A 17,107-nucleotide genomic window follows, 5' to 3' on the forward strand; every position below is an offset into this window, starting at 1 on the left:
GAGTAGTTCTCTAACTTGATTGGGATTTGATTGAAAGGAGAACCTTGAGTTGGAATGCTCAAGAGTAAAATTGTAATTGGGTTTATTGTTGGATGGCTCTCTAATCACTGACACTAATCCTTACCAAGGGAGAGGATTAGAACTTGTGAATAGAAGTAGACTTCCAACATACTTGACTTTCCTCTACCTAGTAAAGGATAACTAAGTAGAACAACCTTCAATTATCAATTGATCTTGGGAGAACTCTAACAAGGATAGAACTTCCAATTAATTTACTCCCAGTCAAGATTTTTATTTAAATTACATAAATTCTCTGATTTAATTTCCTATTTATCAAACTCAAAACCACTTTGGAAAACCTCTGATTACTAAAATAGCACATCTTTCTGCAACTCGTTGGGAGACGACCTGGGATTCATACTCCCAGTTTTTTTATTCTAATTTTGTGACAACCCTTCTAAATTGATAAGCGGATTTTTGTTGGTTAAGAACTGTACTTGCAACATATCTCTCACATTAATTTCTTAATCTGCCAATTTCCGCCACATCATGGCTTCTTTCGAACATTTTACAATTTGAATTCTAGGTTTTCTTTGATCATGAGTAATTAATCTCCTCTTGTTAAGATTAAGAGCTTTATTTATTATCATCAATTAATGTTATTACTTTTCTATTGTTGGTTTATGCATTGATTTTTTTAAAAATTTAGTTTTTGTTTGATTATTTTAAAAATTTAGTTTTCGTTCTTCATCACAAGGGTTTGAGTTTATTGAGAAATAGCTTGAATTTGAATTGAATTCTATGTGCATCTTGAAAAGGATTGTTTAATAGAATTAGGCTTGAAAACCTCTTCTCTCAATTCTGAAAGTTTTGAACTTGGCTTGATAAGTGACATTAAATCAATTATGTTTAAATCTTAAGAATTGTGTGGCTTATGAATCGGTACGTAGGCTTTATCTCTTATCATAATTGATGGATCAAGGAATTGACGATTTGTTAAGTTCAGAAAAATCGGATTGCCAAGGAATTAGGGTTTGGTTAATTAGGGTTCACCGCAAGATATATATATGCATGATCATGATAGATAGTGAAAAATATTTTCTTGAAGTTTTAAACATCTCTGAAACCTTAGCATTTCATTCATACTATTTTCTCAACAGTTTATAAATTGCCTTTATTTAATCTCCTGTTTTTGCTATTTGATATTACTGAAACCTTAATTTGCAATTATCTAATTTGAATAATCGATTAACTCTTGTGTGCTCAGTCTGTTAATCCTTGTGGAAACGATAACGCACTTCTGTAGTATTACTTGATACGATTCGATACACTTGTCGAGTTATAGTTTTGTGAAATTCAGCATTAAGTTTTTGGCATCGTTGCTGGGGATTAACCGAGATTGACATCAAATCGGTTAATTGATTTCCTACATTAGACCTTTATTTTTCTGTTTTTTTAATTTTTTATGTTACCTAGAATTTTTTTCACTGTGACGTTGGGAATTCCACCTTTTCTCTTTGCTTTTCCTCGCTTTTGCATGCAAAAAAACAAAGACAAAGAACCCCTCTTGTTTTATCCAGAAATTGAAAAAACTCTTCAGTAATTAAGGAAGAAATCTGAAATTCAAGATGAGAAAATTCAAGAGGAACTTGAGTAAGAAAGCATGGCAAATAACACTGCCAATGCAAGGAAGACTCTTGGAGACTTTGTTACCCCAACAAGTAATAGTTGTGGGAGTAGCATAGTGAAGCCCACTGTGGAGGCAAATAACTTTGAGTTGAATCTTCAACTCATCACTCTGGTATAACAAAATTGCTAATTCAGTGGGAGTCCTCAAGAAGATCCTAATTTTTTCATTTCTAAATTTCTACAAATATGTGATATAGTCAAATTCAATGGCATCTTGGTTGAAGTTTATCATTTGATGTTGTTCCCATTCTCTGTAAGGGACCGAGCCAAGCAGTGGCTTGAAACTCAACCGAAGGAGAACATTGTAACATGCGATGATTTGATCAATAAGTTCTTAACCAAATTCTTTCTACCACATAGGTTGGCAAAGCTGAGACATGATATCTAGACTTTCACTCAGAAAGATGGAGAATCTCTCTATGAAGTTTGGAAAAGATACAAAGAAATGTCGAGAGAGTATCCCCAAAATATGTTTGCTGATTGGGTGCAACTCCAAATCTTCTATTATGGACTCACTCCTGCTTCTAGAATTTTATTGGATTACTCAGCTGGAGGTTCCATGCATATGAAGATTACTAAAGAAGCTTTGGAATTTATTGAGATTGTGGCCAACAATTAATACTTGTATTCCTCTGAAACAACCATGAAAAGAGGAGTGATGGAACTAGACACTCTGGATATTATTTTGGCATGTGCCAAAAGAAAGTAATATCTCAACAAATTTTCTCACTCACAAAGCAAATCGGACACATACAAGTCTCAACAGTAGCTATACAAGTGAGTTGTAACTTGTGTGGAAGAGCTCATAAGGAGGAAAAATGTGAGTTGTTCAAGGAGGAGCAAATAAATTACATGAAAATTTTTCAAAAGCTACCATCCAGTGACCCCTTCTCAACAACTTATAATCTCGGATGGAAGAACCACCACAATTTTAGTTGGGGCAATTAAGACAAACAAATCCACTTCACTTCACCAACTACAATCCCAGCCAATATAACCACAAATTCACCAAATACTTTCTTCTCTTGAAACCAAATTCTCGAAATTTTTTTCCCTTAAAACCACCATTGAAAAACCATCTCAAGATACTACTATAATAGTCCAATCCACCTCCACATTCATGCAACAAACTCAAAGTTTTATGGATGAGACAAGAGCCAACTTTTAAAATCAAGGTGCATCCATTCGAAATTTAAAAGTACCAATAGGATAAATTGTCAAACAACTCACAGAGAGACCATCCAATATTTTTTCAAGTGACACAATTTTCAAGCTAAGAGAAGAATGCAAGGCCATTAGCTTAAGGAGTAAATGGGTGGTTAGCAAAGAGAATGAAGACTAAATAATGGCATCCAATAAAAGGAAACACACATGGAAGAAGAGAAGCAATAAAAGGAGGAAATTGTTCATGTACAACAATTAAAGCTCCAAAGAAAAAGGAAATAGTGACTCCTTATCAACCAAAAATTTTCTATCCTCAAAGGTTCAAGGGGGAGAACCAAGAGAAGTGAAACTCCACATTTTTGGAGGTGTTCAAGAAGCTACACATCAAGATTTCATTCATAGAAGTTTTGGAATAAATGCCTCTTTATGCTAAATTTATGAAGGAGTTGCTATCCAAAAAGAGGACTTTAAAGGGGGACGAAATAGTGGTAATGACCAAGAAATTTAGTGCAATAATTCAAAGGAATTTGCTAAGAAAAATGAAGGATACAAGAAGCTTCTAAATTCCATGCACCATTGAAAACATATTCTTTGAAAAAACCTCGTATGACTTGAGAGCAAGTATCAATTTGATGTCTCGCTCTATGATAAATGGCAGACAAGTCAATAAAGCATGCACATGGGGTAATTGAGAATGTCTTGATTAAGGTGAAAAAAATTTTTTTCCCAGTAGATTTTGTTATTATTGACATGAAGGAAGATGAAAATGCCTCCATCATTTTAGGAAGGCCTTTTCTAGCTACTGTAGAGTCTTAATTATTGTTAAAAAGGGTGAATTAATATTGAGGGTGCATGATGATGACTTAGTTTTTCATATTTTCAAAACCATGTATCATTCAAGTGAGAAAGAAAATTGTATGAAGGTTGAATCAATTGATCCAAGCCTCTAAGAACCCCCTGATGAAGCTAACAAGAGTTTACAACTCAAGCCTCCCTTTGTGAAACTTAACAAAAAACTTCCTGACATCAAACCTAAGTTTGGTGTTGGAAGTGCATTATCACATGAAGAAAAGAAGGTGCCCAGGAGATGGAGAAACAAGAAGATCCATACAAGTGACTTCTCACCTGGACAACAAGTGATACAATTGCCTTTTCCACCATGGATATGGCCAGACAAGTCCAACAAATAGTATGAACCTTACACAGTAAACAAGATCTTCTCTTTGGATTACATCGAGCTCATAGATGAAGACAATGGGAGAAAATTTATAGTGAGAGGAGAGTTATTGGAGTACTATGATCCACCTCCAACTTAGCAAGACTCAACCGTCAAGCTAGTAATGTTAAACAAGCACTTTTTGGGAGGAAACCCAACCGTTGGTAACCTTTTATTTTGTCTTTAATTTTAGTTTGTTTTTAATTTTGTTTGTTTAGTTTGAATAAGCTTTTGCATCACTTAATTGCTTGCACTAGATAATCATGATTATTCATATTTTTATCACCATTATTTTTCTTTTTTGCTTGAGGACAAACAACTGTTCTAAATTTGGTGTTGGAAGCTATGCTCTACATAGCCTAGAAGATGATGAAGAGGGAAATAACTCTATCTTTGAGCTTTTATTTTTTATATCTTGCATCTGTTTTTGTTATTAGCTAATAATCATGATTCATTCATAGTTCATGCCGCCTTACTTTTGAAATTGCTTGCACCAAATATCTTTAAGCATGCCAAAGAGTTCTTGAATAGAAGAAGTTGAAGAAAAAAAAGTGGATGTTCTGATAATATGATTATATCATGAGGTTATATGTTTGTGAAAACTTGCATAGGAAGCTTGATAGGCAAAATTGTGATTTCTGATAATGGCATTCATGTTCGTTCTCTCCCTGGTAATGGTGTCAAAAACTTGGTGCATGATACCATGGCCCAAACATAACTTCACAACTTCGCACAACTAACCAGCAAGTGCACTGGATCGTCCAATTAATAAACCTTACGTGAGTAAAGGTCGATCCCACGGAGATTGTTGGTATGAAGCAAGCTATGGTCATCTTGTAAATCTCAGTTAGGCGGATAATAAATGGTTATGGGGTTTTCAAATAATAATAATAAATAAACAGAAAATAAAGATAGAAATACTTATGTAAATCATTGGTGAGAATTTCAGATAAGTGTATGGAGATGCTGTGCTCCTTTTAAATCTCTACTTTCCTACTGCCTTTATCCAATCCTTCTTACTCCTTTCCATGGCAAGCTGTATGTAGGGCATCACCGTTGTCAATGGCTACATTCCATCCTCTCAGTGAAAAAAGTCCAAATGCTTTGTCACGGCATGGCTAATCATCTGTCGGTTCTCGATCATGTCGGAATAGAGTCCCTTGATTCTTTTGCGTTTGTCATCACGCCCAATAATCGCGAGTTTGAAGCTCATCACAGTCATTCAATCCGGATTCTCATGAATGCCGCCATCAATTCTAGCTTATACTACAAAGATTCTGATTAAGGAATCCAAGAGATATGCGCCCGGTCTAAGGTAGAATGGAGGTGGTTGTCAGTCACGCGTTCATAGGTGAGAATGCTGATGAGTGTCACGAATAATCACATTCATCATGGTGAAGTGCAACGAATATCTTAGAATAGGAATAAACTAAATTGAATAGAAAATAGTAGTAATTGCATTAAAACTCAAGGTACAGCAGAGCTCCACACCCTTAATCTATGGTGTGTAGAAACTCCACTGTTGAAAATACATAAGTGCTAGTGGTCCAGGCATGGCCGAATGGCCAGCCCCCAAAACGTGATCAATAGTCTCCTAAGATGAACAATAGAATAAAACCGAGACCAAAGATGTGTGGTCAAAAGACCGAATGGTCAAAGACTATATTATCAAAGACGTCTACTACAATAGTAAAATGTCCTATTTATACTAGACTAGCTACTAGGGTTTACAGAAGTAAGTAATTGATGCAAAAATCCACTTCCAGGGCCCACTTGGTATGTGCTTGGGCTGAGCTTGAGTTTTACACGTGCAGAGGCTTCATTTGGAGTTGAACGCCAAGTTGTAACGTATTTTTGGCTTTCTACTCTGGTTCGTGATGTGTTTCTGGCGTTTGACTCCAGAATGCAGCATGGAACTGGCGTTGAGTGCCAGTTTGCGTCATCTAATCTCGAACAAAGTATGGACTATTATATATTGCTGGAAAGCTCTGGATGTCTACTTTCCAACTCCGTTGAGAGCGCGCCATTTGGAGTTCTGTAGCTCCAAAAAATCTATTTCGAGTGAAGGGAGGTCAAAATCCAACAACATCAGCAATCCGTTGTCAGCCTCCTTATCAGAGTTTTGCTCAGGTCTCTCAATTTCAGCCAGAAATTATCTGAAATCACAGAAAAATACACAAACTCATAGTAAAGTCTAGAAATGTGAATTTAGCATAAAAACTAATGAAAACAACCCTAAAAGTAGCTAGATCCTACTAAAAACTACCTAAAAACAATGTCAAAAAGCGTATAAATTATCCGCTCATCACAACACCAAACTTAAATTATTGCTTGTCCCCAAGCAACTGAAAATCAAATAGGATAAAAAGAAGAGAACATACTATAAATCTCAGAATATCAATGAATATTAGTTCTAATTAGATGAGCGGGACTTGTAGCTTTTTGCTTCTGAACAGTTTTGGCATCTCACTTTATCCTTTGTAGTTTAGAATGATTGGCATCTATGGGAACATAGAATTTCAGATAGTGTTATTGATTCTCCTAGTTAAGTATGTTGATTCTTGAACACAGCTACTTTTATGAGTCTTGGCCGTGGCCCTAAGCATTTTGTTTTCCAATATTACCACTGGATACATAAATGCCACAGACACATGACTGGGTGAACCTTTTCAGATTGTGACTCAACTTTGCTAAAGTTCCCAGTTAGAGGTGTCCAGGGTTCTTAAGCACGCTCTTTTTGCTTTGGATCATGACTTTAACCACTCAGTCTCAAGTTTTTTACTTGGACCTGCATGCCACAAGCACATGGTTAGGGACAGCTTGATTTAGCCGCTTAGGCTTGGATTTTATTTCCTTGGGCCCTCCTATCCATTGATGCTCAAAGCCTTGGATCCTTTTCACCCTTGCCTTTTAGTTTTAAGGGCTATTGGCTTTTTCTGCTTGCTTTTTTTTCTTTTTCTTTCTATTTTTTTGCCACTTTTTTTTTCGCAAGCTTTTGCTATTCACTGCTTTTTCTTGCTTCAAGAATCAAATTCAAGATTTTTCAGATTATCAATAACATTTCTCTTTGTTCATCATTCTTTCAAGAGCCAACAATTTTAACATTCGTAAATAACAAGATAAAAAATATGCACTGTTCAAGCATTCATTCAGAAAACAAAAAGTATTGTCACCACATCAATATAATTAAACTAAATTCAAGGATAAATTTAAAACTCATGTACTTCTTGTTCTTTTGTATTAGAAATATTTTTCGTTTAAGAGAGGTGAAAGATTCATGGAATTATTCATAGCCTTAAGACATAGTTACTAAATACTAATGATCATGCAATAAAGACACAAACATAGATAAACATATAGCATAAAAAACCGAAAAACAGAGAAATAAGAACAAGGAATGAGTCCACCTTAGTGATGGTGGCGCCTTCTTGAAGGACCAATGGTGCTTTTTGAGCTCTTCTATGTCTCTTCCTTGCCTCTGTTGCTTGATCCCTAGTGATTTTGGTGCTCCTATCCTTAGTTGCTCCCAATAATTGTGTGGAGGAAAATGTATCCCCTGAGGTATCTCAGAGATTTCTTGATGAGGGAATTCCTCATGCTCTTGTTGAGGTCCATGAGTGGGCTCTCTTGATGTGCAGTCAAATGCCTTACTACTGAGCTATGGACCCTTAAGATGAATCTCTCCATCTCCCATGACTCAGAGGTGGAAGTAATTGCCTTCCCTTTCCTCTTTCTTGAGGTTTCTCTGGCCTTAGGTGCCATCAATGGTTATGGAAAAACAAAAAAGCTATGCTTTTACCACACCAAACTTAGAATGTTGCTCACCCTCGAGCAAAAGAAGAAAGAATGGAAGAAGAAGAAGATATGGAGGAGAGGGAGAGATGGGTATGTTTCGGCCATATGGGTGGGATTGGGTGGGAAAGGATGGATGGATGTGAGTGGTGAAGAGGTGATGGGAAAGAGAGATTGAGGTGATTGGTGAAGAAGAGAGAAGGTGAGTTGAGGTAGGTGGGGATCCTGTGGGGTCCACAGATCTTGAGATGATCTTGTGGGGTCCACAGATCCTAAGGTGTCAAGGATTATCATTCCTGCACCAATGAGGCGTGTAAAACGCCCTCTGAGTGCAATCCTGGCGTTTAACGCCAGGTTGATGCTTGTTTCTGGCGTTAAACGCCAGCTTTATGCTTGTTCTGGGCGTTCAACGCCCATCTGCAGCATGTTTCTGGCGTTGAACGCCAGCTTTCCTCAGTGTGCAATCCTGGCGTTTAAATGCCAGATTGCTGCATGTTTTTGGTGTTCAACGCCAGATCCATGCTCTGTTCTGGCGTTGAACACCAGCCAGATGCTCCTTACTGGCGTTTAAACACCAGTAAGCCCTTCCTCCAGGGTGTGCTTTTTCTTCTGCTGTTTTTGATTTTGTTTTTAATTTTAGTATTTATTTTGTGACTCCACATGATCATAAACCTAATAAAACATAAAAGAACAATAAAATAAAAATAAAATTAGATAAATAAAAATTGGGTTACCTCCCAATAAGTGCTTCTTTAATGTCAATAGCTTGATCAGGTCAATGTTGTAGACTCCCAACACCAAACTTAGAGTTTGGATGTGGGGGTTCAACACCAAACTTAGAGTTTGGCTGTGACCTTCCAACACCAAACTTAAATTTTGATTGTGGGGGGCTCTATTTGACTCTGTACTGAGAGAAGCTTTTCATGCTTCCTCTCTATTGTTACAGAAGAACACCCTTAGGTCTTAAACACAAGGTAGTCCCCATTCAATTGAAGGACTAATTCTTCTCTGTTAACATCTATCACAGCTCCTGCTGTGGCTAGGAAAGGTCTTCCAAGGATGATGCAATCATCCTCCTCTTTCCTAGTGTCTAAGACTATGAAATCAGCAGGGATATAAAGGCCTTCAACCTTTACTAACACGTCCTCTACCAATCCATAAGCCTGTCTTACTGACTTGTCTGCCATCTGTAGTGAGAATATAGCAGGCTGTACCTCAATGATCCCCAGCTTCTCCATTACAGAGAGTGGCATAAGATTTATGCCTGACCCCAGGTCACACAAAGCCTTTTCAAAGGTCATGGTACCTATGGTATAGGGTATTAAGAATTTTCCAGGATCTTGTCTCTTTTGAGGTAAGGTTTGCTGAACCCATGTATCTAGTTCACTAATGAGCAAGGGAGGTTCACCTTCCCAAGTCTCATTACCAAACAATTTGGTATTCAGCTTCATGATGGCTCCTAGATATTGAGCAACTTGCTCTCCAATTACATTTTCATCCTCTTCAGAGGAAGAATAGTCTTCAGAGCTCATGAATGGCAGAAGGAGGTTTAATGGGATCTCTATGGTCTCTATATGAGCCTCGAATTCCTTTAGGTCCTCAATAGGGAACTCATTCTTGCTTGAGAGACGTCCCATGAGGTCTTCCTCATTAAGATTCACGTCCTCCCCTTCCTCTCTAGGTTCGGCCATTTTGATTATATAAATGGCCTTGCACTCTCTTTTTGCATTCTCTTCAGTGTTGCTTGGGAGAGTACTAGGAGGAGTTTCAGTGATTTTCTTACTCAGCTGGCCCACTTGTGCCTCCAGATTTCTAATGGAGGACTTTGTTTCACTCATGAAACTTAAAGTGGCCTTAGACATATCAGAGACTAAGTTTGCTAAGTTAGAGGTGCTCTGTTCAGAATTCTCTGTCTGTTGCTGAGAAGATGATGGATAAGGCTTGCTATTGCTGAGCCTATTTCTTCCACCATTATTAAAGCCTTGTTGAGGCTTTTGTTGATCCTTTCATGAGAAATTTGGATGATTTCTCCATGATGAATTATAGGTATTTCCATAAGGTTCACCCATGTAATTTACCTCTGCTATTGCAGGGTTCTCAGGATCATAAGCTTCTTCTTCAGAAGGTGCCTCTTTAGTACTGTTGGATGCATTTTACCATCCATTCAGACTTTGAGAAATCATGTTGACTTGCTGAGTCAACATTTTGTTCTGAGCCAATATGGCATTCATAGAATTAATCTCAAGAACTCCCTTCCTCTGAGGCGTCCCATTATTCACGGAATTCCTCTCAGAAGTGTACATGAACTGGTTATTTGTAACCATGTCAATAAGTTCTTGAGCTTCTGCAGGAATTTTCTTTAGGTGAATGGATCCACCTGCAGAATGGTCCAATGATATCTTAGAGAACTCAGACAGACCATAATAGAATATATCCAGAATGGTCTATTCTGAAAGCATGTCAGGAGGACACCTTTTGGTCATCTGCTTGTATCTTTCCCAAGCTTCATAGAGGGATTCACCATCTTTTTATTTAAAGGTCTGAACATCCACTCTAAGCTTGCTCAGCTTTTGAGGAGGAAAGAATTTAGCCAAGAAGGCCGTGACCAGCTTATTCCAGGAGTCCAGGCTATCCTTAGGTTGTGAGTCCAACCATGTTCTAGCTCTGTCTCTTACAGCAAAAGGGAAAAGCATGAGCCTATAGACTTCAGGATCTACTCCATTGGTCTTAGCAGTCTCACAAATCTGCAAGAACTCAGTTAAAAACTGATAGGAATCTTCTGATGGAAGTCCATGAAACTTGCAGTTCTGTTGCATTAGAGCAACTAATTGAGGTTTCAGCTCAAAATTGTTTACTCCAATGGCAGGAATTGAGATGCTTCTTCCATCAAACTTGGAAGTAGGTGTAGTATAATCACCAAGCATCCTCCTTGCATTATTATTTTCGGATGCCATGATTGTCAAACTCACGAGTTAACTCGTAAACTCGTACGAGTTTACGAGTTTAGGTAGTAGAATCGAGTTAACTCGGATACAAACTCGTTTCTGGGTAGACTCGGGTAGACTCGGACAGAATCGGTCAAACTCGCGAGTTTGAGGGTGAGTCAGCGAGTTTGATTTGGGAGCCCATTTTTGCCAAAATGACGTCGTTTTGGGTAAAAAAAAAAGGGAAAGGGCTTCGTTCATGTAAGGAAACCCTAAGCCCAAACGGCCAAACCACGCTAACACACAAAACAGAGAAACACTCTCTTCTCCAAGACTCCAAGCCCTCACTCTCTTCTCCAAGCCCATCGTGCCGCCATCCATTGTTGTCTGCGCCACCACGCCGAAGGCTGGACGGATCCCGCGCCATCTTCTTCCTCATGGTGCAGCGCTACCACCGTCGTTCATGTCCACTACTCAGTCCTCACTTCGTTGGTGAAGTTGAAGGCTGACGGCGACGCTGAAGGTTCCTCGATGCTTCACGGCACTTCTGTTCTTCCCCTCATTCCTCACCTTTGGTTTGCGTTCCTTGCCCTCTGTTCTGTACTTCTGTGGTTCTGCCTGAGCTGAAGGTTGCCTGAGCTGCCTCTCTTCATCTTTGGTTCTACCTGAGCTTCCTTCTCCAAGGTAATTTTTTTCCCAAATTTAAATATCAATAATTTTGGTTCTGCCTGAGCTTCTATCGGTTCTGCCATTTTGGTTCTGACTTCTGATATTAATAGTTTAATTTTTTTTAGTTTAAATTCTGGTCATTTGGTGTGATGAATGATAAAATTGGTTATTGAAATTTGATGGAAAAAAAATTAAACATGCTTTAATAAGTTAATAATGTATCAAAAATTAAACTGATGCTTTAATAGTTTAATTAATGTTAGATACTTAGACTGTTAGTTATTTAATTAGTTATTTTTTGTTGAAGAATTTGAATATCTGAAACTGAAATACTGAAACTCTGAAATGTTAGGGTTAGTTTAATTTGTTTTTAATAGCTGCTTCTTGTAATTTGTAATTTGTTACTTGTTTTTCGATGTCCATGTTGTAAAGTTGGCTCATGATTTTGAAAGCTTTGAGCTTTTCAATATTTTAACTTGTTTATTAGCTCCTAACCTTGTTAGGGTGTGCAAATTTGACTGTGCTTGCACAATGGTCCTTCCAAATCCAATTGGTTGAGTTTTTAGATAATGTTTGTCTCATATTCCTTATCATTGCACTCATCATGCTTCTAGTTGCTGAATTCGCTTTGCTTTTTTGGAAAATGAGGTGGAAAGAAGAACTTTATTTGGAGGATGCATAGATTCGTGTTTAGAGTTTAGATGCCAGTTTGCTTTAAGTACAGTTGCTCAATCTTTTTACTTGTCATTACTCATTGCCAATCAAAGCATATTTGTGTAACTCATATAACTGATTCTACGTAGAATCAGTTTTACAAAAGCATACTAAAATATGAAGGCTCACGTGCATTTATTTTCATATAAAATTCATAACTAAGAATTGTTAGATAATTTGACAAGTTTAACTAAATTTTTATTTACTGATTCTCAACTATTAATTTCACATGAAAATGACTGTTTGTAAGTTTCTACCTTAAAAATATACCAAGTTTTATATGACTTTGTTCCTTCTGTTATGGGATTTATTTATTTTTGAAGCTTCTCTTTTCTTTTTTCTTGTGAATTGATATGCTATGCTATGCTTGTATTGCAGATTGTCAGTGCACATGCCTCACATAGATGCAGATGCTAATCCATATAAGCATCAATTGTTGGTAGATAGTTAATGATTGGAAGGAAGCTAACATGAATTGTATTATATTACAATACTTAAAAGAAATGAGATAGTTTCAGCTAACATCAATTGTATTATATTTAATTTGTAGTTTAGTTTGTTTTTAATAGCTGTATTGGTTATAAATTTATCAACTTTGATAGTGGACTAGTGGATAACTTGGCAATTGAATCCTGAAATCTGAATTTGTTATTTATCATTTATTCATTTTATCAACTTTGATAACTTCGCAACTGAATCTGAATGTTGATTTAGGGACAAAAATACAAAATGTTTGATGAAGATGGTGAAGGTGATGATGTTGATGCCATGAAAGATGAAGATGTTGGAGGATTTCAATTTTAGTCTTTTACTTTATTAGAACATTTAATTGTTGCTTTGTTATTTTCTTTTGTTTTTAGTTGTGTTATATGAAGTTTTGATTGTGTGATTGTGTGTTTTATGTTGAACTAGATGCATATTTGTGATTTCTGAAGGATTTGAATGTGTGATCTAGAGTACTTGTTATAAATTATAATTGTAGTATTATGTTAATTTATTATGTTTTTTTATGTTAAAATTGTTAAGTTTGAGTGCCTATATTTGAGTAAATATATATATATATATATATATATATATATATATATATATATTACATGATATATATATTTTTTATAAAAAATTTATAACAGATAAACTCGTACGAGTCTACGAGTCAAGTTTACGAGTCGAGTCTAGGTCAGATCCATGAGTTTACCTAGACTCGCGAGTTTGATAACCTTGTCGGCTGCCATATTCTTTTCTTGTTCAAAAATTTCAGTAAGGTTGTCTCTGGATTGTTGTAATTTAGCTTCTCTTAGTTTCCTCTTCAGAGTCCTTTCAGGTTCCGGATCAGCTTCAACAAGAATGCCTTTTTTCTTGTTCCTGCTCATATGAGAAAGAAGAGAACAGAAAAGGAAGAGGGATCCTCTATGTCACAGTATAGAGATTCCTTTGTGTTAGTAGAAGAAGAAAGGGAATAAGAGTGAAAAAGAATGAAGAATCCAAACACAAGGGTGAGGATAGGGTTCGAATTCTTGTTTTATATGACTTTGTTCCTTCTGTTATGGGATTTATTTATTTTTAAAGCTTCTCTTTTCTTTTTTCTTGTGAAATGATATGCTATGCTATGCTTGTATTGCAGATTGTCAGTGCACATGCCTCACATAGATGCAGATGCTAATCCATATAAGCATCAATTGTTGGTAGATAGTTAATGATTGGAAGGAAGCTAACATGAATTGTATTATATTACAATACTTAAAAGAAATGAGATAGTTTCAGCTAACATCAATTGTATTATATTTAATTTGTAGTTTAGTTTGTTTTTAATAGCTGAATTGGTTATAAATTTATCAACTTTGATAGTGGACTAGTGGATAACTTGGCAATTGAATCCTGAAATCTAAATTTGTTATTTATCATTTATTCATTTTATCAACTTTGATAACTTCGCAACTGAATCTGAATGTTGATTTAGGGACAAAAATACAAAATGTCTGATGAAGATGGTGAAGGTGATGATGTTGATGCCATGAAAGATGAAGATGTTGGAGGATTTCAGTTTTAGTCTTTTACTTTATTAGAACATTTAATTGTTGCTTTGTTATTTTCTTTTGTTTTTAGTTGTGTTATATGAAGTTTTGATTGTGTGATTGTGTGTTTTATGTTGAACTAGATGCATATTTGTGATTTCTGAAGGATTTGAATATGTGATCTAGAGTACTTGTTATAAATTATAATTGTAGTATTATGTTGATTTATTATGTTTTTTTATGTTAAAATTGTTAAGTTTGAGTGCCTATATTTGAGTAAATATATATATATATATATATATATATATATATATTATACATGATATATATTTTTTATAAAAAATTTATAACAGGTAAACTCGTACGAGTCTACGAGTCAAGTTTACGAGTCGAGTCTAGGTCAGCTCCATGAGTTTACCTAGACTCGCGAGTTTGATAACCTTGTCGGCTGCCATATTCTTTTCTTGTTCAAAAATTTCAGTAAGGTTGTCTCTGGATTGTTGTAATTTAGCTTCTCTTAGTTTCCTCTTCAGAGTCCTTTCAGGTTCCGGATCAACTTCAACAAGAATGCCTTTTTTCTTGTTCCTGCTCATATGAGAAAGAAGAGAACAGAAAAGGAAGAGGGATCCTCTATGTCACAGTATAGAGATTCTTTTGTGTTAGTAGAAGAAGAAAGGGAATAAGAGTGAAAAGAATGAAGAATCCAAACACAAGGGTGAAGATAGGGTTCGAATTCTTGAGGTGAAGAGAAGTGTTAGTAAATAAATAAATAAATAGAATAAGATTAGAGAGTGAGAAATTCGAAAATAAATTTTGAAAAAGAGTTAGTGATTTTCGAAAATTAAAGGGGGAAATAAAATTAAAATTAAAATTTAAAACAATTAATTAATTAAAAAGAATTTTAAAAAGGGGTGAGAACTTTTCGAAAATTAGAGAAGGAAAAGTAGTTAGGTGGTTTTGAAAAAGATAAGAACAAACAAAAAGTCAATTTAGTTAGTTGAAAAAGATTTGAAAATCAATTTGAAAAGATAAGAAGTTAGAAAAGATATTTTGAAATAAAAATTTTTTTTTTTGAAAAAGATATAATTTGAAAAGATATGTTTGAAAAAGATATGATTGAAAAGATAATTTGAAAAAGATTTAATTTTTAAAATTGAAATTGATTACTTGACTAACAAGAAACTTAAAAGATATGATTCTAGAATTTAAAGATTAAAACTTTCTTAACAAGAAAGTAACAAACTTCAAATTTTTGAATCAATCACATTACTTGTTAGTTAAGTTTCGAAAATTTGAAATAAAATTAAGAATAAGATTTTGAAAAATATTTTTAAATTTTTGAAAAATAGTAAAAATATGAAAAAGAATTGATTTTTTGAAAAAGTTTTGGAAAGATAAGATTTTTAAAATTGAAAATTTGATTTGACTTATAAGAAACAACTTATTTTAAAAATTTTTGACTAAGTCAACCCAAATTTTTGAAATTTTATGAGGAAAAAAAGGAAAAGATGTTTTTTTGATTTTTTGAATTTTTAATGTGGAGAGAGAAAAACAACAAAAATGACTCACAACATGAAAATTATGAATCAAAACACATGATGCATGCAAGAACACTATGAATGTCAAGATGAACACCAAGAACACTTTGAAGATCAAGATGAACATCAAAATTTATTTTTGAAAAATTTTTTATACAAAGAAAACATGCAAGATACCAAACTTAGAAATCTTTAATGCTTAGACACTATGAATGCAAAAATGCACATGAAAAACAACAAAAGACACAAAACAAGAAAACATCAAGATCAAACAAGAAGACTTACCAAGAACAACTTGAAGATCATTAAGAATACCATGCATGAATTTTCGAAAAATGCATAAATTTTTAGAAATATGCAATAGACACCAAACTTAAAAATTGACTCAAGACTCAAACAAGAAACACAAAATATTTTTTATTTTTATGATTTTATTATTTTTTTGTATTTTTTTTTTGAAAATAAATTTTGGAAAAACGAAAAAGAGAAGAAAAATTTTGAAAGATTTTTGAAAACTTTTTGAAAACAAAATAAGAAGAAAATTACCTAATATGAGCAACAAGATGAACAGTTAGTTGTCCAAACTCGAACAATCCCCGGCAACGGCGCTAAAAACTTGATAGGCAAAATTGTGATTTCTGATAATGGCATTCATGTTCGTTCTCTCCCTGGTAATGGCGCCAAAAACTTGGTGCATGATACCATGGTCCAAACATAACTTCACAACTTCGCACAACTAACCAGCAAGTGCACTGGGTCGTCCAAGTAATAAACCTTACGTGAGTAATGGTCGATTCCACGGAGATTGTTGGTATGAAGCAAGCTATGGTCATCTTGTAAATCTCAGTTAGGCAGATAATAAATGGTTATGGGGTTTTCGAATAATAATAATAATAATAAATAAACAGAAAATAAAGATAGAAATACTTATGTAAATCATTGGTGAGAATTTCAGATAAGTGTATGGAGATGCTGTGCTCCTTTTGAATCTCTGCTTTCCTACTGCCTTCATCCAATCCTTCTTACTCCTTTCCATGGCAAGCTGTATGTAGGGCATCACCGTTGTCAATGGCTACATCCCATCCTCTCAGTGAAAAAGGTCCAAATGCTCTGTCACGGCACGACTAATCATCTGTCGGTTCTCGATCATGTCGGAATAGAGTCCCTTGATTCTTTTGCGTTTGTCATCACGCCCAACAATCGCGAGTTTGAAGCTTGTCACAGTCATTCAATCCCTGAATCCTACTCGGAATACCACAGACAAGGTTTAGATTTTTCGGATTCTCATGAATGCCACCATCAAATTCTAGCTTATACCACGAAGATTCTGATTAAGGAATCCAAGAGATATGCGCCCGGTCTAAGGTAGAATGGAGGTGGTTGTCAGTC

The 17,107-nt window shown here is 35.3% G+C and overlaps 2 non-coding genes across 2 annotated transcripts; one reads left to right on the plus strand and one right to left on the minus strand.

Annotated features, from left to right (window-relative positions):
- Positions 1-2,056: 2,056 nt before the first annotated feature.
- On the minus strand, positions 2,057-2,164 carry LOC130942510 (small nucleolar RNA R71). Its single transcript, XR_009071077.1, has one exon. It is a non-coding gene; the product is annotated as a small nucleolar RNA R71 (small nucleolar RNA).
- An 8,150-nt stretch (positions 2,165-10,314) lies between these two features.
- LOC130942788 (small nucleolar RNA R71) lies at positions 10,315-10,422 on the plus strand. Its single transcript, XR_009071339.1, has one exon. It is a non-coding gene; the product is annotated as a small nucleolar RNA R71 (small nucleolar RNA).
- The last annotated feature ends 6,685 nt before the right edge of the window (positions 10,423-17,107 follow it).

Source organism: Arachis stenosperma, chromosome 7 (genome assembly GCF_014773155.1).
Source record: "Arachis stenosperma cultivar V10309 chromosome 7, arast.V10309.gnm1.PFL2, whole genome shotgun sequence".
NCBI classification, from domain to species: domain Eukaryota; kingdom Viridiplantae; phylum Streptophyta; class Magnoliopsida; order Fabales; family Fabaceae; genus Arachis; species Arachis stenosperma.